Here is a 22,433-nt window from a genome sequence, read left to right as displayed (position 1 = left end):
AAGAGATGGATTCTAACTGTATCAGTCATGTAGCTTATTAAAGAAAACATCCAGTCTTCCATGATGACAATAACATCTTGGTTGAAGTCAATTTGACGGTTCTAGCATGTCATGAGAGAGAGAGAGAGAGAGAGAGAGAGAGAGAGAGAGAGAGAGAGAGAGAGAGAGTTGTGCTTCTATTAGACGAGGTTTGACCTCTATTATTGAGAGCGGGAAGATGTCATGAAGTACGTAGGGTTTGGAACAGGTCATCTCATTCCCTGTAATGCAAATTTGCAAGGTGAGAGAGATTGCCCACAGCAGCTGCAAGCAATTGCACCCACCATGTGACAAGAACCTCCCCTTCATTTCCCTGTTATTCGCTCGCTTTTCTCAGGTCTTTCCTCACCCGCTCATTAATCATTCATTCAGCAGATGAAAAGGTTCTCAGAAGCGAAGGGAATAAGCCTCAGGTTCACTCTTGGATGTGTCAGGTTTAAATAGGGAGGGCCGTTGGATCGTTCGTCGTAAGGTTGTCAGAATTCAAATTTCTGATTATATATATATATATATATATATATATATATATATATATATATATATATATATCTCTATAATATCTATATAACATTATATAAAATATATATATATATATATATATATATATATATATATATTATATATATATAATATCTACATAATATCTATATAATATCTATATAATATATATATAATATCTATATATATATATATATATATGTAGATATATATAATCAGAAATTTCAATTACGTACATTCGTGAAGTGTCCCTTATCGTTGGACCTCGAAAATGAGAGCACACGGTCTCCCAGAATATTTACCCACTGACTGAAACCCAGCAAAAAGTAAATTGCATGCATTGCAAAACGTCATGTTGGAACACCCTAGTCCGAGGAAATAGTACTACATACTTCACGGACAATAAAATTGGGGTGGGGAGCCTCAGTTTTGCATCTGTGTCGCATGCAAGAGGAACGTTTGAGCAGAACTTCCATGAAGTCGAGATTCATTTTTAAAGCAGAGAGAAGTCAGGACCCTGTCTGTATCTCGACAGTTCGGTCGGTCGATGAACGCGCTGTTGTCTCATTCGTAAGAGTTATTCGGCTTTTTGAATATTGAATGGAAAATGCTCCAACTTGTTAACATTGTTGCTCATGCATATATAGTATATATACATACATATAGATATATATATATATATATATATATATATTTATATATATATATATATATATATCTATAATATATATATATATATATATATATATATATATATATATATATATAATACTGTTATAGGTGTGTGTGTGTGTGTGTGTGTGTTATAATCAGTGGCGAATAATGTTGATTTTATAAAAGCGTTACAAGGGCTTTCGAACCCTGTCCTGGGTTCGTCTTCAGACTAACTAAAATCATTAATACAAACTGTAAGGTCCTTGTTTTGGTGGAGAGCAACCAATGTAATAGGGTCCAAGGGAAGACCTACTATTGATATTCAGGGGCCTCTGTCAAACGGTTTTTTGGACTTTGCTCCTTGTCAAAGCTTCGGATGTAGCTGAAAGTTGACATATGTATACAACCACACACAAATTTTGTCAGCATTATCAATAACCTAAACCCGATAGTTTTAATTTTTATAGAGTAAAAATGGTCTAGCCGACGCCATGGCCAATGATTACGAGCCAAGAGTCGAAAAACATTAATTATGTAAGCAAGGTAAACAAACACCTTTTGACTAAATGTTGCCCCGCCCATCCACCATTCAGAAACTCCATCGGCTCTGAAACCCAAAGACTTTATGAATGGCGGAACGATACATAGATGTGGGTGGGGTATCAGTGCTAGCGTAGTAATACTACTGTAGCAGTAGTGCCGCAACAGTATAGCAGTAATATACATGAATTAAACGTTTAGGCCAACTGCAGGGATCCTTGAGGATCATTTAGCACTTCTTATAACTACTCGAGAAATTAGTTTTTATAGCCAGAAGTTAAATTTTCTAATCCAACAATGCCCATGATAGCCTTCAGTGTTATCCTGAATTATAACGAGGCGAAAGTGGGTGGAGCCTCATGAAGTCATCATTCTGACGATAATTATTGGTGAAGGTTTAAAGCCAATATTTACGGTACCGGCTATTTTTTTTTTTTTTTTTTTCAGTAAAAAAAAACAATAGTAGATAGCCAATCAATAAAAAAATGCTGACATTGGACTATAGCAGTATCAAATCAAGCTTGTCTACTATGTTTTTTATAATTACCAACTATTCCCTACATCTTGTCAATCTGATTGTGACATATAAAGTAGACTGTAATTTCTTTGGAAACTTATTTTGGGAGTTAGACTAATAATCGAAGTGTTTTTGTATTTATTAACATATTTTGTTGGTTTGTTCATTATGACAATTATCAGTGGAGAGGTTCCAGAGTTCATAAAGGTGTACTGCTTTGCTTGTATTTAAATTTGTATGTCATTGTTGCCAGAGGTTTAGCCTTCGTTACGTATAGCCAATCATCCATCGAGAAAGAGGGAAGAAATGCTGTCATAAGTTACGTAACGAGTGCGTTCAAAACCTTTTCTCTGAGTAAGTTGGCCCGTCTTCAAAAAAGTCACTTTTACATTATAAGTACCAAATTTATTCAACCTACGTAGTGCAGAATACACTCAAAATTTATGTGTTGATATAATATGTATTCTGAATAAGCGTTATATTTATAAAATGAATAGATAAAAAGTTATTGCGAAAAAACCGTGTTACAGAGGCCCTGAATCTCATAAGTAGACGATGTTTCCCTAAAGGACGAGGCGACGAGCAGGACGGTCGACTCCCCAATCCAAGTATATAGTCGATTGCTTGTCCACAACATATATTTTGCGTGTCTATCCTTCATGATCTCCTCACTTCTTGTTGTCCTTGTGTGTGTAATTCATGGTTAGCGGTGACATTCTCGTAATGGTTTATATGTCTGTGGCAGCATCAGATGAAGGAAAGACAGAGCCTGTACTAACATTAAAATCTTCAATAAATGTTTGGATTACTATATAGAAGTGAACTAGTGGGTCCTCGTTAACGAACAACGACTTGTTCCCTTAATGATTCTCCCATGTTTATGGCGACGCCTTCAACCGACATGGCTCCAAGAAGTCAGGAAGAAGAAACAGGGAGAATAAAACAAAGATTCACAGAGATCACGACAGACACAGTCCGACACCAACTAAAGAAAATGCCAAACTGGAAAGCCCCAGGTCCCGATGAAGCCATGGATACTGGCTCAAAAACTTCAAGGCCCGACACCCACGAATAGCAGAACAACTCCAGCATTGTATCTCAAATCACCATGCACCCAAATGGATGACCACAGGAAGAACATCCTTAGTACAAAAAGACAAGAGTAAGGGAAATATAGCCCCGTAACTACAGGCCTATCACCTGCCTACCAATAATGTGGAAGTTACTAACAGGTATCATCGTGAAAGGCTATACAATTACTTAGAGGAGACACATCACCCCCACCAACAGAAAGACTGCAGAAGGAAGTGTAGGGGCACAAAAGACCAGCTTCTGATAGACAAAATGGTAATGAAGAACAGTAGGAGAAGGAAAACCAACCTAAGCATGGCATGGATAGACTATAAGAAAGCCTTCGACATGATACCATGGCTAATAGAATGCCTGAAAATATATGGGGCAGAGGAAAACACCATCAGCTTCCTCAAAAATACAAGTGCGCAAACTGGAATACAATACTTACAAGCTCTGGCATAAGACTAGCAGAGGTTAATATCAGGAGACGGATCTTCCAGGGCGACTCACTGTCCCCACTACTCTTCGTAGTAGCCATGATTCCATGACAAAAGTACTACAGAAGATGGATGCCGGGTACCACTCAGAAAAGAGGCAACAGAATCAACCATCTGATGTTCATGGACGACATCAAGCTGTATGGTAAGAGCATCAAGGAAATAGTACCCTAATCCAGACTGTAAGGATTGTATCTGGGGACATCAGGATGGAGTTTGGAATAGAAAAGTGCGCCTTAGTCAACATACAAAAGGCAAGTAACGACTGAAGGGAATAAAGCTACCAGATATGGAGCAACATCAAACACATAGATGAGACAGGATACAAATACGTGGGAATAATGGAGGGAGGGATATAAAACACCAAGAGATGAAGGACACGATCAGGAAAGAATATATGCAGAGACTCAAGGCGATACTCAAGTCAAAACTCAACGCCGGAAATATGATAAAAGCCATAAACACATGGGCAGTGCCAGTAATCAGATACAGCGCAGGAATAGTGGAATGGACGAAGGCAGAACTCCGCAGCATAGATCAGAAAACCAGGAAACACATGACAATACACAAAGCACTACACACCCAAGAGCAAATACGGACAGACTATACATAACACGAAAGGAAGGAGGGAGAGGACTACTAAGTATAGAGGACTGCGTCAACATCGAAAACAGAGCACTGGGGCAATATCTGCAAACCAGTGAAGACGAGTGGCTAAAGAGTGCATGGGAAGAAAAGGGGAAACTAATAAAAGTAGAAAGAAGACCCAGAAATATACAGAGCACAGGAGAATAACAAAACAGAACAGAGGACTGGACCGGCCAACAAACAAACCAATGCACGGACAATAACATGAGACAGACTAAAGAACTAGCCAGCGATGACAATTGGCAATGGCTACAGAGGGAGAGCTAAAGAAGGAAACTGAAGGAATGATAACAGCGGCACAAGATCAGGCCCTAAGAACCAGATTTGTTCAAAGAACGATAGACGGAATAACATCTCTCCCCATATGTAGGAAGTGCAATACGAAAAATGGAAACCATAAACCACATAGCAAGCGAATGCCCGGCACTTGCACAGAACCAATACAAAAAGAGGCATGATTTCTTAGTGGCAAAAGCCCTCCACTGGAGCTTGTGCAAGAAACATCAGCTACCTTTGCAGTAATAAGTGGTACGAGCACCAACCTGAAGGAGTGATAGAAACGATCAGGCAAAGATCCTCTGGGGACTATGGTATCAGAACGGATAGGGTGATACGTGCAAATAAAACAGGAACCAGGACGTGACGTTCATTGACAAAATCAAGAAGAAAGTATCACTCATTGATGTCGCAATACCATGGGACACCAGAGTTGAAGAAAAAGAGAGGGAAAAAATGGATAAGTATCAAGATCTGAAAATAGAAATAAAGAAGGATATGGATATGCCAGTGGAAATCGTAACCCATAAATCATAGGAACACTAGGCAACGATCCCAAGATCTCTGAAAAGGAATCTAGAAAAACTAGAGGCTGAAGTAGCTCCAGGACTCATGCCGAAGTGTGTGATCCTAGAAACAGCGGACATAGTAAGAAAAGTGATGGACTCCTAAGGAGGCAGGATGCAACCCGGAACCCCACACTATAAATACCACCCAGTCGATTGGAGGACTGTGATAGAGAGAAAAAAAAAAATAATAATAATGAATAACCATTTCACCCCTCGCTTTATTAAAATCTAAATTGATCATACAGCTGTGGACGTTACTGAATAAGAATAAGAAAAGTTGGGGAGGATTGAGTAGCCTCTTTTCATTACATAATATCTCGGGTTTTATTTCACTGAACATGTAAATAAATTCTGTGATAAGAGTTTCCAGATAACTGCTATTGACCTTGAAGTAAAAAAGAAGGGACAAATATTCTCTTCACTCTACACTCCTGTAATGACCAAGGCTTGCCCTCATAGCGAAATCTTCTTTCAGTTTCATTTTCATGATGGCTCATCTTTGCTGGCAATTTCCTTCATGAATTCGAAAATAGAAACTATTTTGAAAATTGAGTGGAAAAAAAGATTGCTTCTACTCATGACGTTTCTTTCCTTTCAATATGAAAAAAAGTAATGATAATGTATAATAACTTAGCCCAATATGAAAGCTTCCAATAACAACAGAATTCGTTTTCCAATATCCAACGTTTCCTACCAATATCATAGCCCAGTGACTGTCCCAGCACCAGGCCTAATAGCCTAAATTCCTTAGATCTGTCATGCCATGTTATATTCTACCATGATTAAATCCCCATTAACTTGACCAGTAGCATTAAGCAAATAATCTGTTTTAGAACTACACCTCTTTTGAACAAATATGTTTAGTTTTCTGCTGACTTCCGTTGCAAAATTCAGTTATTTGAATGTTGTCAACTTCAAACAGGTTGAGAGAGTATATTACAGGCTCTCTACCTATTCCATTGCATAACCTGATTTCTAGAGCCTTCCCTGGCCGTTCTAATGCATTCGTAGCTGGCGGAGACTGCAACAGCCACTTTCTGTCACTGTACGTAGCTGTTTATCTCCTTCTCCCATCAATATAGATTTTGGCCTTTTTCCATGACCGAGGAAGAAAGAAATTATGAAATGTAGGAACATTTTTCTTTATGAACTCTTTGCGACTATCCTGTAGTATACGATATGTTTGAATTATATCTCTTAGTTTAGTTAATGTTTTTGATTTCGTAATTATGAGTTGAATGGCTTGGCATAGTATGATAGCAGAAATGACAAATGCAGATCACATATTGCCCATACCTGTCAGTAGAGCTTCCTCTAGCTCTGCGTTGAAATTTTTGTACAGAAAGTAAGGAGCTTTTGTTTTACCTTCCATCTGGAAGAACTTGAATTCTGCAGCAATGCCTTCTTGTTTGCTCTCTAGTCTATTGTCAAGCAGTGTGCTGCGTTTTCTCCACCCGTTAGACTTGTAATATTTCTTATTTATAGTACTAAAATGGTCAGTCAAATTGGATTTTTATTTTGGCATCTTTGATTAAAGACGAAAAATCAACTAAGAGTTTTAGTAGAATTACACTTCAAAATAGACAGCCTCCTTTGTCAATTTCTAAGGATTTTTAACTTGGTTGAATGATTATTGAACTTGGTTTAGTCAAGTTTGCCATGAATCGTCGTTGAGTTAAATACTATTCAGAAGTACGAGATATATTACTCGTAGTCTCTTGTTTGGAGGCATCATTATAGAAATGATGGATTCTTGACCTTCCCGCTTTCAGTCCAATTGCCAGATAACCATCAATTGTTTGGGTTTGAACTCTTCATGGGTCCCCATGACCCCCCCAGGTAGACAAAAATGGATGTTACAAACAAATTATCTTTATTTTGTGCATAAATCACTCTTTCATGTTGGGAAAAGGATACAATAGCCCAAAACAACGCCTATTAAATAGTTTTTGTATATGTAACTTACCCAGTAATTACATATATAGCCAAGAGTTTCTACTTGACAGCAGCATTAAGTTCAAATTTCGCTGGCAATACTAGAAACAACTTAGCTAATCACGTCATTCTGTTTTCTGCCGCACTCGACAAAACATCGAGTGCTTATAGCAGCTTGTTTTATTTTCTGGTTATATCACCAGCTTTCGGCAGTTGCGAGTTTGTCATTGTGATTCACAGACAGACAGTGCAGAGTGAAGAAGCACATGTTTTAATTGAATGTCCAAATGTTTTAATTGAATGTCTAAGGTCAAGATCTAAAAGGCAGAAATTTAGAATTCTAAATTATACGAACATTGACGCACTGTTTGGAGAGGAGAACAACTTAATTGACCTGTGTCAGTATATATTTGAAGTGAGAAAGATTTATGCTGAATAAATGACTGAGCTTAGAAAAAAATAGATAAATAAAATAAGGGTTATTCTTTGTTTTGGTGTTGGTGTTTGAGGGGCTGGTTGTGATGTTTAGATGTTATGAATGAGAATATTTTCCTTTTTATGGACAAAATATTTTATAATGTATTGGTGAAATAGTAAGTTATTGTTATAGATTAAAAACCACTGTTTTGTGCAAACTAAATGTAAATATAGTAGTACAACATGTGTCATGTTTTGTCAATAAAGAATTATAATAATTACAGCCACTGGAAGGCATTTATAACCTTCGAGCAGGATGAGTCTTGTCTTTTGTTTATTTTGTTCAGATTAACATCCAGCCGGATACTGGCAGTCTCCGGGAATAATAATAATGACCTTATAGATAGTTCTTGAATGGATCACATTCAAGTAGATCAGATTCTTATACGTACATGTCTATTTACTTACCGGGCTTAACGTAAGTAGTCGGTTAAGTATTGCCTTTAGTAACTACTATTGATGTTACGTCATTACTTGAGGCCAATCTTTCGTTTTTAGAATTTGTTGACCAGCCATGAGCTATTAGCAAGTTAAGTAAGGAGTCCTAACTTGATTACTTCAATGTTTTGAGCGTTAAACTATTGTGATTGGCTCGTAGGTACTTACAGAATATATTCCATAACTTCGATGTAAATGGAATGTTAAAACAAACTACGCTGGGTACTTAAGTACTCGTGGACCAATGGTGTCCTTAAGGTTATATGTATATAGATAACTAAAATCGGTCACTGCGCCCTTGCAATGAGGCCTTAGCGATCGATGGTTAATTGAACAAATAATCCTTCTTCTGTGATGATGTGATTTAATCGATCTATTTTATGTTTTTTTTTCTTTTTTAAGTTCCAGTGGTAACCGACATTAAGAAAGAACTTTGTGTCTTATAGCAATATTAAGAAGGCAACACAACGAATGTTGGTGGCATTTAAGCTTTTATTGATTGGTTTTGGTTACGAGCAGTGGGTTATATATTTTCTGCTTATTGCAATTAAACATTTTTAGAAGATAATGTGGAATTTTGCTGTTGATGGGTAAAAATGAAGCCTATTGCTCATGTTGACTGTATGGAAGTAAAGTAATCTTTTAGGAAATTTGATAGTCGTTTGTATTAAAGGTAAAACTGATGATTATTGTGCTTATTGTACGTAGCTGGTCATCATCATATCTTAAAGCGCCATCCATAGCTGGTGAGTTGTGCTATAATATTTTCGGTGACGTAGGATATTAAAATATGTTAATTCTTCAGTTGTTACCCGAAAGTGGTGTGTTCTTACCTCTCTTGGCCTGGTTATAACTTAATTTTGATTTTACTGTGATATCAAAGGAAATATGTTTCTGGCGACAAAGTTACTACAGTCGTATTAAACCGACTTGCATCTATAACTATGATACGCCATTAGTATATTTTATTTCTATAGCTATTTAGTTATATTTAAGTTACCGATTTTCTGGTGATAGAAATTCACTCTCGACGTGGTTCAGAAGTCACTTAATGCCGTTGGTCCCGTTGCTGAATAACCACTGGTTCCATGCAACGTAAAAACACCATACCAACAAATAAACAATTAAGTTACTGATCTCTTGTGGAACTAACTCCTCTTGGTTATGAATATAATGGCGACATATTTGCTTTATTAATTTAAGAAAATAAAAATAAAACTATATGTCATTAGTATATTTTTTCTATATCTAATTTAGTCATATTTAAGTTACTGATCTCTTGTGGAACTAACTCCTCATGAGTTATGAATTTAATGGCAACATATTTGTTTTATCAATTTAAGAAATAAAAAAAATGAAAAAAGGACTGGACTGAGTGTACACACACACACACACGCGAATAACAAATTTTGCTCGGGTATGATTTGCCAACGACGGTCAAAGGGAACGGGAAGTGTTTTTAAATACCTTAAATTTTTTCAGATACCCAGTCTAGTACGCGATCTTATATTCGTACATTTCTCAGACAGTCTTAGCCTGGGATTCTTCTTAGAGGTTAATGGCCTTTAGTAACACTTTTTTTTTTCTTCCCGATTTCCATTTCACAGCTCAGGAAAAACCATAAAATATTGTAGTCCTGTTATAGTTCATTAGATAATGAAATAAACGCTGCAACATCTAGACACTGGATGTTAGAAATGTCTCCATAAGGGCTCGCATGAAGGAAATGACTCGGTACCCACCACTCTCTTATAATTGGCCAATTTGTACAGAATACGAATTATTATTAAACATTCAAGGTAGTTCTCAGTATATCAGAAATTTGTAACAATAATCACTCTCAATTGCAGTGGAATTACTGAATGCTATTGAGACATTTTTCCAGGTCTGTGACACGACAACAGATAGATGTATGTGTATTTCTGGTGACAGAAGTTCACTCGACGTGGTTCGGAAGCCACGTAAAGCCGTTGGTCCCATTGTTGAATAACCACTGGTTATTCAAACAAACAAACAACTGATAGATGTAACCAGGTGAGTTTTGACAACCAGTGCTTAGGTGATTATGAATAAAAGCTCGGGTCTTCACAGCAATATAACAATTGGTGATTTTCATTGGCCCATTGGTACTATATAACATAAGGAATGATATAGTCGAAATCCTCTACAATTATTTGTATCGAACCCCTTTTCCTAACGAGTGATTAATGTAGATATTTTTTTTCACAGGCATTTCGCTTTAAGGGCTGAAGGTATTTCGATTCAATTCGTTTCAATACATCCATAAGGCCGATTCGATACAACTCCTGTCTTTTGACAGCTCGGTCAAGTTATTAAGTTGCCAAACAAAACACAAGCAAACGTCACAGTTTTAAACAATTGAGGTCACCGCTTGTAACAAAGCTCTTCTCTCTTAATTTTCAAGACAAATAAATATTGAAGTCCAGATACAGCACTCGATAAATAAGTAAACCTAATTCCTCAACAGGGAACGTACCTGTTACTCAGTAAAGCGAAATTTGCTACATTGTCTATTATTGCAAATGTATCTTTCCAAGATAATCGGTTAAGTACGACATTCGTCTTTGGAACAATCATGTCTCGTCAGTCAGTCACTGAGAACCGCTTTGCTAAGCGTCTTATTTATGGTACTTGTTCTTGTTTCGTGCGGTAAATTAGCATCTCGAAGTCAATCAATTAATTTTACCCTTGAAAATTTAGATTTCCGAGATTGAGACTTAAAAACAATTCAAAACTAAAGAGTAATTTATGAGAGTTGTGAAACATACAAAGCATTTGAATGATGTAAACTTAGTTCTAATCGTAAGAGATTTTTGTAAATGTCAGATACGTGCCTATGAATCAAACGTAGGCGATACAATTTTGATAAAGATACACGTAAATATTTAAAGAAATAAGTTTGTTTCAATTGTTTGTGTGGAAACGAACGCAGCTGTCTGTATCAGATCGTCTTGATGGGTGTATTGAAATTGAAAATATGTAAACACGATAGGGAGGCGGGCAGGAGTCAACGATTGAATTCGGTAAGTTTATCTGGTTAGAGAATCTTCGAGAAAAAAATAGGTCCCTGAATCTGTCGATAATTACGCAAGCAAATATTAACGTATTCAAATTTAGTAGGAAACGCTAAAGGATGTATACCGCCAGCTTAATCATCAACAACAACAACATCAACAACAACAAGGCAAAAGACGACGGTGTAATACCAGATGGAATTTAAAAAAAAAATCACCAGAGACCAGTTACTGTGGATGGAAAAGGATTAATATAAAGATTATGACAACTCACTATATACCTATTAGGATGCTTAGGTTTTAATGTAAACTAATTAATTTAAATCAGCTATCAAGTAGTTAAGTATGATGCAAGATACAGATTTCCGTCTTTACTCGAATTTAGTATTTTGATATCAGTTTGATATAGGTAGTTTAAATTTCTTATTCAATATTAGCTATCTGGTATGTTTCAGGATACGTGCTTCTTTTTTTTCGTAAGATTCATAACAGTTTAAGATAAGCTTTATAAACCTTAATTATTCCTGGATAAATACATTTCGTCTACGTAGATATCTTAAAGAGTTTATTAATATAGCTATGCTTCAAGATACATAAATGTCACTTGAACTTATTAGCAGTGCTATTAGCCATTAAGTAGCTTAGTTCTTTTCGAGATTCATAATTTTTACCCACAATTCTCATTAGTTTTTTAGCTATCAGGTACTCCGTTTCAGGATTCATAATTTATATCGAAAAGTTACGTATCTTTAAGGAGTTTTTTTTTTTTTTTTCTATTTAAATTCCTTAGTTTTGATTTGAAGACGCCAGTCAGTCATTGTTCATTGCATATGTACTTACCTGGCTAAGAAGATAATCTTAATTTTCCTTTTCTTGAAGTCCATGTAAAATCGTAGCAAAATAATATTAATCATTAGAGGGTATGGTTTTAATGATTCGGTAGAATAGAACAGGTCATATTTTCAGCTTAAATACAGATGATTCCTGGTAGTTTTCACGGAGAGTCTTGTTGGTAGATACAACTAACCTCCTTCACGGAAGGACTTTTAATAAGCTTCTCGTGTATTCCTTGCAGCCACAAAATCTGTTTGTTTCAGATAGCGATTTATAGAAGAGTTCCATCAGAATGAATTTTGTAGTAGTTAGGCTCCCTTGTCATTAAAAGTATTCTTTGAAAGGTTGAATTACAAGTCAATGGCCCCTGTAGGCTTGTTCATTATGAATAGAGTTCATATTCTGAATAATAATAATACGTACTGTAATAATGTTAATGTAAGCATTGGTAGGACCTTTTACTTTAAGACTTGGGTTGTAGAAAGTTTTTTTTTTTTTTTTAGAGAGAGAGAGAGAGATCACAGTCGGAAGCATTTACGTGTGTACACTCTAAGTAAAGATATTTCAGTGTTTAGTTTGGTAAGTTTGATCTCAATCTTGATAACAGATGTCAACTGGTAATTTTCAAACAGTTAAGCGAAACTGTGAATTTTGTACAATGCTTGCCATGAGGAGTAATACCTCTTGTTTGTTTAACGTTAAACCATAAGTTGATGAAAAGGCCATAATTATGTACTGTAAGTAGTACTGGAATGTTATCTTATGAAAAGCTTTATTATCATGGCATCTCTGCATATTTCAAGACTGTTGGCACGTGAAGGCCACAAACTGATGTCTTACTTGGAGGGCAGTTTAGTATTGCTAACAAATAGATTTAATTGATAAATGGTTTCATAAGTAAACTGAGAAATTCAAATTGGTCCTTAATTAAGTGGGGTTTGGAAGAAGTACTGACAATGGTCTTCTTGGTAAATAGAAAAGTCATTACTATAATTGCATATATATCACTTCAGTATCATTTGATTCTTGCTGAAAATTATATCGTAGATAATTGAATCTAAGTAAACTGAAATTCTAAATATTGCTTTAAAGAAATTAGGTATTGTTAACAATGGTATCTCGAGTATATGAATACACTCAGAAGTGCTCTTTTAGAGGGGATTTGTTAAGGATGTTTTTAGAATAAGAATAGGCAGGTATTCAGAGTTATAAAGGTTTTTTTTTCATTTTGAATTGATAGGTACTCATTCTAGAATGATCAAAAACATCTTCAGAACTATCCAGGAATTTATCACTAGAGCTCTAAATATTTTCCAGTCATTTGAGATAAGCAAATCTTTTCTTAGGGGACACTTAGGTAAATGAGTGTCCATTTAACTACCATTTTAATCTCTTTGAAACAATCAAGTCCTGCTCATCTCTCTCTCTTTCTTTGTAATTGGCTGCAGTCATACGCTTTTTTTATTTGGTTTTAATGCGAATTCGGCATCACTTTCATACACCTCTTGCAGACCATTTGATTGAATGGATCGAAATAAACATTGTGAGAAGTGGAAAAAAAGCAACGTTTTTTATCTGAATAAGGAAAAAATTCTCTAAAAGCATTAATCGCTGCACGTTCAAAATCAGTCATAATTATGCTCGATGATAAGGTTGGCTCTAAAACTTTTAGCTCTGACAAAAGCTTATTGTAACTATCTTCAGTTTTGTTGCTCATTAAAACGAAAACAAGAGGCAAAACATCACCTTTCATGGTACCATGTATTGTGTATATTTGTTTAAATGAGGCGGTACTGTTTTGAAAGTCCCATCTGCATCCAATAATACCTGAAGAGTTTCTCAGAGTCGAAAATAAAATAATCCGGTCTGATCCATCATCACTGTCGAACAGAAGGAATGGCTGATTTGAATGTGTTATCCTATATTACGGAGGAAGGCTTAACTGCAGTAAACATTCTGGATTTGCAGAATTTTTGTGCTGCGGTATTTCTAGCATTTCGTATATTCCTTTTTACGTACTGCTTGGGAAAAGTGAACAAGCAGGCCATTTGCTAATAGTTAGGCCATTTGCTAGTTAGTTAGATACTTTGATCTCATCAACTCTTAACAGTAATACTTGGACGTTTTTACAGAAAAAAACAAGTGAATTATATTATTATTGTTTATTTATTTTTTGCGGTGGGAAGAAACCTTACGATGAAATCACTGTCAATATGATCCTATACGATGTAATTACAATGCGGTGATGTATAGATGTAATTACATGCGATGAAATTTCCACGATGAAATTACCACGATGTAATTACTGCGATGAAATTACCGGACCCCGGGGTGAAGAAATCTTGCAAGGAACTTTTAGTGCCATTGTTCCTAAAAACTTGTATTATTGTAGCCCACTATTACTCCCTAAAATTCCTTCATTTGCCGTTACTGATAAGTGAGACAGAATAAACTGTGCAATATGTGTTACGTGGTCAAAATGACCCTGTTTAACTAAAAGGAGAGAATTCCTAACTTGGAAAAGTGACCTACCCTCGATGTTCCCATCGCCTTCCCTCTCTGCGTAGCCGAAATCAATCATTAATTCTTAGGCTAATTCAAACTCTTGAGATACGAACAAGAGAGTCTTAATTTCCCTTAAAAAAAAACTAACATGAAAATGAAATAAAATTAACCTACAATCCCAAACCATGAGATGCCATTACTGTTAGGCATAATCATATTGAATAGCACTATCACCATTTATTCTCACTGTCAAATAACCCCCATCAGTCTTTCCTCAAACTTCTTGTAGAGAATTCATTTTAGATAGTGATCAAAAATGATGATATTAGAGTTCATCAATAATGAATGTCAAGTGTCACACCACACTTCCCCTTTCAGAACCTATGAAATAAAGTCACTGTTCAAAGTTTCAACTACCTTATCTGATAGATCTCCAAGCGCCTCCTTCCGTAGTTCGTGGTCACTAAAAGTTCTTGTCTAATGATTCCAAAATTCCCAAAACTTGAGATTATATCTCATTCATTTGCTATAACAGACGCATGTATGTACTCACACATGCTAATGGACGTACGAAAGTACGCACGCTAGTCTATTCTTGATTCCGATTAGCGTTCATTTTCCCGTGTCTCATGTACACACACGTCCTATTTAGCACACGCACTGATGTATTCATGCAACTGCATTTTTCTGATGTCACGATCATATACTTCAACTTAATCCAGGTCATTTGCGTGCTAGCGATCTCACCAATGCGACCGGAGATATCATAATGCGTAAGCTTGTCTCGTCTGTTTCAATGTTTGTAAGCTTTCTAAACAATTGACACTGTACTTTTTTCGCATTCCAATCTTGTTCACGTCACTCTTTATCGACCTGATTTCCACTTATCATATATATCCCGTGCCTATTATATATGTATATGAAGTCTGTTCAATTCTCGCTACTGACATTTACAAGATAATGGAGACAATGCATAAGTGAGATTACACATATACTGGTTTTTGTACCAGGAGGTGATGAGGAAAAATGTAACTTATTGCAAACGAGGAAGCAACAGAAAGACGAATGTAAACTGGGAGCTTGAAAGAGTTGGTGTACAATTTCATCTGATAAGTGGGAACGAACAGTTAGTGAGATCAGTAGATGATGAGAAATAAGATAAAATGAAAACCCTTAGAAAAGAAGCAAATCAGTGATCAAGAACTTGAGAAAAGGATTCTGATTTAAAATTGGACAGAAATTACACAGATACAAGTTTATGAAGAGCACCCCTTTCGCTTCCAAGAAGAAAGAATAGAATCAAAGTAAGTTTCATAATGTCCCCATAGAGGGAGTTAGAAATGTTTCCTTGGCCCCTTGGCTGCACCCACTATCTAGCCTTTTACCTTACCTCCCTATCTGCTTCTCTTCTTTATGGTTATTGTCCAACACCTCTGCTGCTATTTAACCTTTTACCCTACCTCCCTTTCTGCTTCAGGGTTGCTGTCAAACGCCTCTGCCTTGACTTGATTGGACAGCTGTGGGGTTGTCTACCTTTAGACAGCTGTATTTCTTCTCGTCATTTATTTTCTGGATTTTTAAAAATCTTTCTGTCAAAACGCTAAAACTCCTTTTCATTGTCTTAGGTTTAGCTTGACGACCTAGATCTTATAAATGAATCATTCGGGTGTAAAGATATCCAGAAGTAACTGATTGAGAAGTTTTTATGAAGTAGTCACTGTCTTTATAACAATAAAAAAACACAGAGCCAAGAGAGAAGAGCCCTCATAAGATTTAGGTTCTGAGCACTGAAACATTCATCTCTCATCTTTCTGTATTTTTGTAAACAGTCTGAGTGGTCTTGCTTTTTCTGAAACAGGTGTCCAGCAGGCATGAAGGTTCAGAGACTTGGGAGAGCAGGCATCCACAAAATGCTGGAAAGTAACAAATACTGGAAGGACGCCTCTCTAGACCTTACTTGTAGCTTGGCGGAAAACTTGCCAATGCTGGGAATTTACTTAGACCCAGATGTGGTGGAGGAGAAGGTCATTGATTTAAATGACATCAGTTTTGCAGAAGAAGAAGCAACACCAATCGCGCAGGTAGGCTCCACCCCTCACGGTACTGTGGGCTGGTTGTGGATTGGTGGTAAGTACAGGCGGTGTGGGATGGGAAGACTCCTCGTTAAGGTGATGAGTCGACTCCAGATGTCTGAGGGGTATTTTCCTCATGGCGTTGTGATCTACTATAATGACGCCTCTGCTCTGATGTTCAAGATGCTGCCAGGCTGGAGGAAAACCCACTGTGTCAACAGGATAGTCCCTGCTCAGTGAGGAGTCCTTTCGTCAATCCAGATCCATTGCGAGGTTGGGTCTTGTAATTCAATCATCATTTTCACACGAGAATCATGACTTGTTTTTATTTCAATCTTACTATTGTAATTTGGGGTTTGATGAATTATTTGATGGTGCAGGGACTTAACATATTGACTTCACCATAAGAACAGTAATACTAAGTACACTGTCTTATATAAATATAAGAGGTGAATTAATACTCTTCATCTTTATTGTTTGTGTTTTTTCATACATCCTGGAAACCACCTTTGACCTTTTGATATCCAAAGACAATTAACCTTCCAGTTCTCAGTCCCATCTTAGTTGCGACCATATAGCTTCATCTAACCTCCACGTACATTGTTCACTTCGCTGGACTGACCCTTCGATGAGATTCACGGAAAATGAAAACAGCATTTGTCTTCTCTTGGGAATATAAATCTGGACATCTTATTGGTAATGCACATACACACACAAATATATATATATATATATATATATATATATATATATATATATATATATATCTATATATATTCCTAAAAACATGCCCAGGGTTATAGCCTTATTATTCGGGCCTTTTTTGGGCCGATGGATCATGGCCGGATTGCAGTCAAATGTCCATCTATGGCCATTTGCCATGCATAGTGAGAGATTGCTTGCCAATAGACGGAATTCTTCACAGTCTGAAGGACAAGTCTGTTTCACTCACAAAAAACACCTAAGCCTTGAGCCTTACTATTCGGGTGACTTAAGAGAAGAGAGGCCTCAGGTATATGAAAAATCTGTTGTAGATATATTTGAGATTGCAATGTGATTACTTGGTCGGGAAATCCACAACCCTCTTTGGCTACTCTAGCTGTCCTATATACTACTATAAATGTGCATTTTTGGTTTTGATTGTCTGTATAACATTGAAATGAGAGCATGCTTTAAATTGTATTAAACAAATATGATTTGATAATGTATTAACTAGGAATTAATAGTGATAGGACTTCCTCCATTGTTAGAATCATAATAATAATAATAATAATAATAATAATAATAATAATAATAACAATAATAAAGTACTACAGAAGATGGATGCCGGGTACCAACTCAAGAAAGAGGCAACAAAATCAACCATCTGATGTTCATGGACGACATCAGCTGTATGGTAAGAGCATCAAGGAAATAGATACCCTAATCCGGACTGTAATGGATTGTATCTGGGGGACATCAGGATGGAGTTTGGAATAGAAAAATGCGCCTTAGTCAACATACAAAAAGGCAAAGTAACGAGAACTGAAGGGATAAAGCTACCAGATGGAGCAACATCAAACACTAGATGAGCAGGATACAAATACCTGGGAATAATGGAAGGAGGAGATATAAAACACCAAGAGATGAAGGACACGATCAGGAAAGAATATATGCGAGACTCAAGGCGATACTCAAGTCAAAACTCAACGCCGGAAATCTGATAAAAGCCATAAACACATGGGCAGTGCCAGTAATCAGATACAGCGCAGGAATAGTGGAATGGACGAAGGCAGAACTCCGCAGCATAGATCAGAAAACCAGGAAACATATGACATACAAAGCACTAACACCCAAGAGCAAATACGGACAGACTATACATAACACGAAAGGAAGGAGGGAGAGGACTACTAAGTATAGAGGACTGCGTCAACATCGAAAACAGAGCACTGGGGCAATATCTGAAAACAGTGGAAGACGAGTGGCTAAGAGTGCATGGGAAGAAGGACTAATAAAGTAGACGAAGACCCAGAAAATTACAGAGACAGGAGAAAGACAGAAAGAACAGGACTGGCACAACAAACCAATGCATGGACAATACATGAGACAGACTAAAGAACTAGCCAGCGATGACAATTGGCAATGGCTACAGAGGGGAGAGCTAAAGAAGGACTGAAGGAATGATAAACAGCGGCACAAGATCAGCCCTAAGAACCAGATATGTTCAAAGTATGATAGACGGAAATAACACTCTCTCCCATATGTAGGAAGTGCAATACGAAAAATGAAACCATAACCACATAGCAAGTAATGCCCGGCACTTGCACAGAACCAGTACAAAAACGAGGCATGATTCAGTGGCAAAAGCCCTCCACTGGAGCCTGTGCAAGAAAACACCAGCTACCTTGCAATAATAAGTGGTACGAGCACCAACCTGAAGGAGTGATAGAAAACGATCAGGCAAAGATCCTCTATGGGACTATGGTATCAGAACGGATAGGGTGATACGTGCAAACAGACAAGACGTGACGTTGATTGACAAAGTCAAGAAGAAAGTATCACTCATTGATGTCGCAATACCATGGGACACCAGAGTTGAAGAGAAAGAGAGGGAAAAAAATAAAAAATGGATAGTATCAAGATCTGAAAATAGAAATAAGAAGGATATGGGATATGCCAGTGGAAATCGTACCCATCTCATAGGAGCACTAGGCACGATCCAAGATCCCTGAAAAGGAATCTGGAAAAAACTAGAGCTGAAGTAGCTCCGGGCCTCATGCAGAAGAGTGTGATCCTAGAAACGGCACACATAGTAAGAAAAGTGATGGACTCCTAAGGAGGCAGGATGCAACCCGGAACCCACACTATAAATACCACCCACTGTCGAATTGGAGGACTGTGATAGAGCGAAAAAAAAAAAAAAAAAACATAATAATAATAATAATAATAATAATAACAATAATAATAATGATAATAATAGGGAAAAACTCTCTATCACGAGACTATGTATAATGTTTCTAAAGGGTCCACAATAATACAGTGTAAAAAGTCGTGTATAATTTTGAAGACTTTACAGAAAGCTTTCGAACCCTTCCCTGGGTTCATCTTCAGTCCAAATGAACAATAAGTTACAACAAGTACAGAGGTAAATTTAAAAAAACAAACACAAGAGTCGTTGAAGATCGTTGACAACGGTCGTTAGCTCGTTAATGGGTCAGGTGAAGAAGAAAGAGGGTAGTAAACAACAACTAGGTGATATCCTCTCCCCTATCAATCCTTCTGGCTGCAATTCTGTTGGATCTTCGTACAGGTTTGTTGCAACATTACATGAAGTCCTTCATCCAAGGGTGTAGATTGGGCACCGTAATCAGATTCCCCTGGGGCAACCGGTTTACCTGGACTGGAAGAGGCAAGGCAGAGGCAGCATCAGGAGAGGGAAAAACAGAGCCTGTCCTACAGTTTAAATCGCATTTTGTTAATTTTTAATATTACTAGTATGTTTTAAAAGATTTTAACTGTAGGACAGGCTCTGTTTTTCCCTCTCCTGATGCGCCTCTGCCTGCCTCTTCCAGTCCAGGTAACCGGTGCCCCAGGGGAGTCTGATTACGGTGCCCAATCTACGCCCTTGGATGAAGGACTTCATGTAATGTTGCCAACAACCTGTACGAAGATCCAACAGAATTGCAGCCACAAGGATTGATAGGGGAGAGGGTATCACCTAGTTGTTGTTAACTACCCTCTTTCTTCTTCACCTGACCCATTAACGAGCTAACGACCGTTGTCACGATCTTCAAACGACTCATGTGTTTTTTTTTTTAAATTTACCTCTGTACTTGTTGTAACTTATTGTTCATTTGGACTGAAGATGAACCCAGGGAAGGGTTCGAAAGCTTTCTGTAAAGTCTTCAAAATTATACACGGACTTTTTACACTGTATTATTGTGGACCCTTTAGAACAAAATGATAATAATAATAACAGTTGTTTACATTTCAGTTGTTAGGTCCGCTTGTCAAGTAAAAATCGTATAAGCATTAGGGCAGCTAATATTTATAGCACACATGCCCCATTGTTTACGAAATCATTTGTGTATCAAAACCCTGATCCATTTACAAACAAAAATAGAAATTTTGATATCCTCTTTGTATAAATAACTCGCAGCCAATATACTGAAATGAGAGGTGATATCTATAAGGTTAATGAAATGAGAGGTGACTCAATAGGGTTACTGAAAGAGAGGTGATATCCAATAGTGTTATTGAAATAAGAGTGTATAGATTATTCACAACGTGCTTAGAAGGTTTTAAGAATTTAGATTGGGAAATGTAAGAATTAACATTACTAGGGAATCCTTAACAACTTAAATTTGAATTTTCTGATGACATAGTTCTACTCAGTGAATCAAGGGAGGAACTGCAAAAAATGATAGAAGATTTGAATAGAGAAGGCAGAAATGTAAGACTGAAAATGAATATGAGTAAAACTAAGATAATAATCAATACAAATGCAGTGACAACAAATAAGGGTTATGGACGAACCTCTAGAAATTGTTAATGAATATACGTATTCAGGACAGACATTACGTGTTTCCCCAGGACATGAGACCGAAATTAAAACAAGGATAAGTATGGGGTGGAGAGCATTTGGTAAACAAAGTGAGATTATGAAAGTAAAATGTCACTTTCTCTAAAAAGAAAAGTCTTTAATCAGATGGTCCTACCAGTATTAACTTATGCAGCACAAACTTGGAGCCTTACTAAAGCCTTACAACATAGAGCTAGTTACAACTCAAAGAGCTATGGAAAGAATAATGATGGGAATAACACTGAGAGACAGAAAAAAGAGCAACATGGATACGAGAGCAAACAAAAGTAGAGGATATTCTAGTAAGTATGAAAAGAAATGGGCGTGGGCAGGACATATAATGAGAATTTTCGGATAATAGATGGAACGAAAAGAATAACAGAATGGGTCGCTAGAGATTGCAAACGAAGCAGGGGAAGGAAGAGAAGACGATGGATTGACAACCTGAGAAAATTTGTAGGCAAAGAAAGACCATAAACAGACGAGAGTGGAAGAACATGTCTGAGGTCTTTGTCCTGCTGTGGATTGGCAACGGCTGGTGATGATTGAAATAAGAGGTAATACCAATAGGGCTTTCTTCTCTCTCTCTCTCTCTCTCTCTCTCTCTCTCTCTCTGCCTTTTAAATTAATTACTTATATAGTGTAAGAAATTAATCTTTTAAGTTCATAAAAAGATATACTATAATTTCCGTTATGATAATGAAAATGATGAGTGAACTAATTCCATTGTAATAGGATATTCCTATATTAGACTTTCTGGGTTATGGTCCCCTTAAGTTGTGTCAATTCTCAAAACTATTACCGTACGTATAATATTCCTCTAAAAAACCATTACGAAACGCTCACTAATCATTAAAATTCAACCCTCTCATACGTTAGCCACTCAGCAATAAATTAGGACTTGGCCAAAGTGCCACTTCAGACATATGATTAGGTCGTTTCTTACCTGTTTAGGGCAAAGTAAAGGAGGTTGCCTTAAAATCATTTGAATGTCCAGCATTCGACAGCCAGCTTGTTAACCTTGAAGTCGCAGATGTGCTTTGAATAAATTTCTCATGATTGTAAGGAATGCATTCAATATTTATCGATGATGAAGCTAGTGGTGCTTTATCATATTTTCTTTATTGCTTTCTTGTGTAAGTAGTTTTCTTAAAAGTGGTTAGTACTGACGAATGACTTTGGAGAAAGTGAAAGCTGAAAGTCTGAATATCCTTTCATTTCCACGTAAGAATCTCTTATATGCATCTTCCACGGGACCATAGTG

Source organism: Macrobrachium nipponense, chromosome 28 (genome assembly GCF_015104395.2).
Source record: "Macrobrachium nipponense isolate FS-2020 chromosome 28, ASM1510439v2, whole genome shotgun sequence".
Taxonomy (NCBI): Eukaryota; Metazoa; Arthropoda; class Malacostraca; order Decapoda; family Palaemonidae; genus Macrobrachium; species Macrobrachium nipponense.
This window is presented reverse-complemented; position numbering follows the sequence as displayed.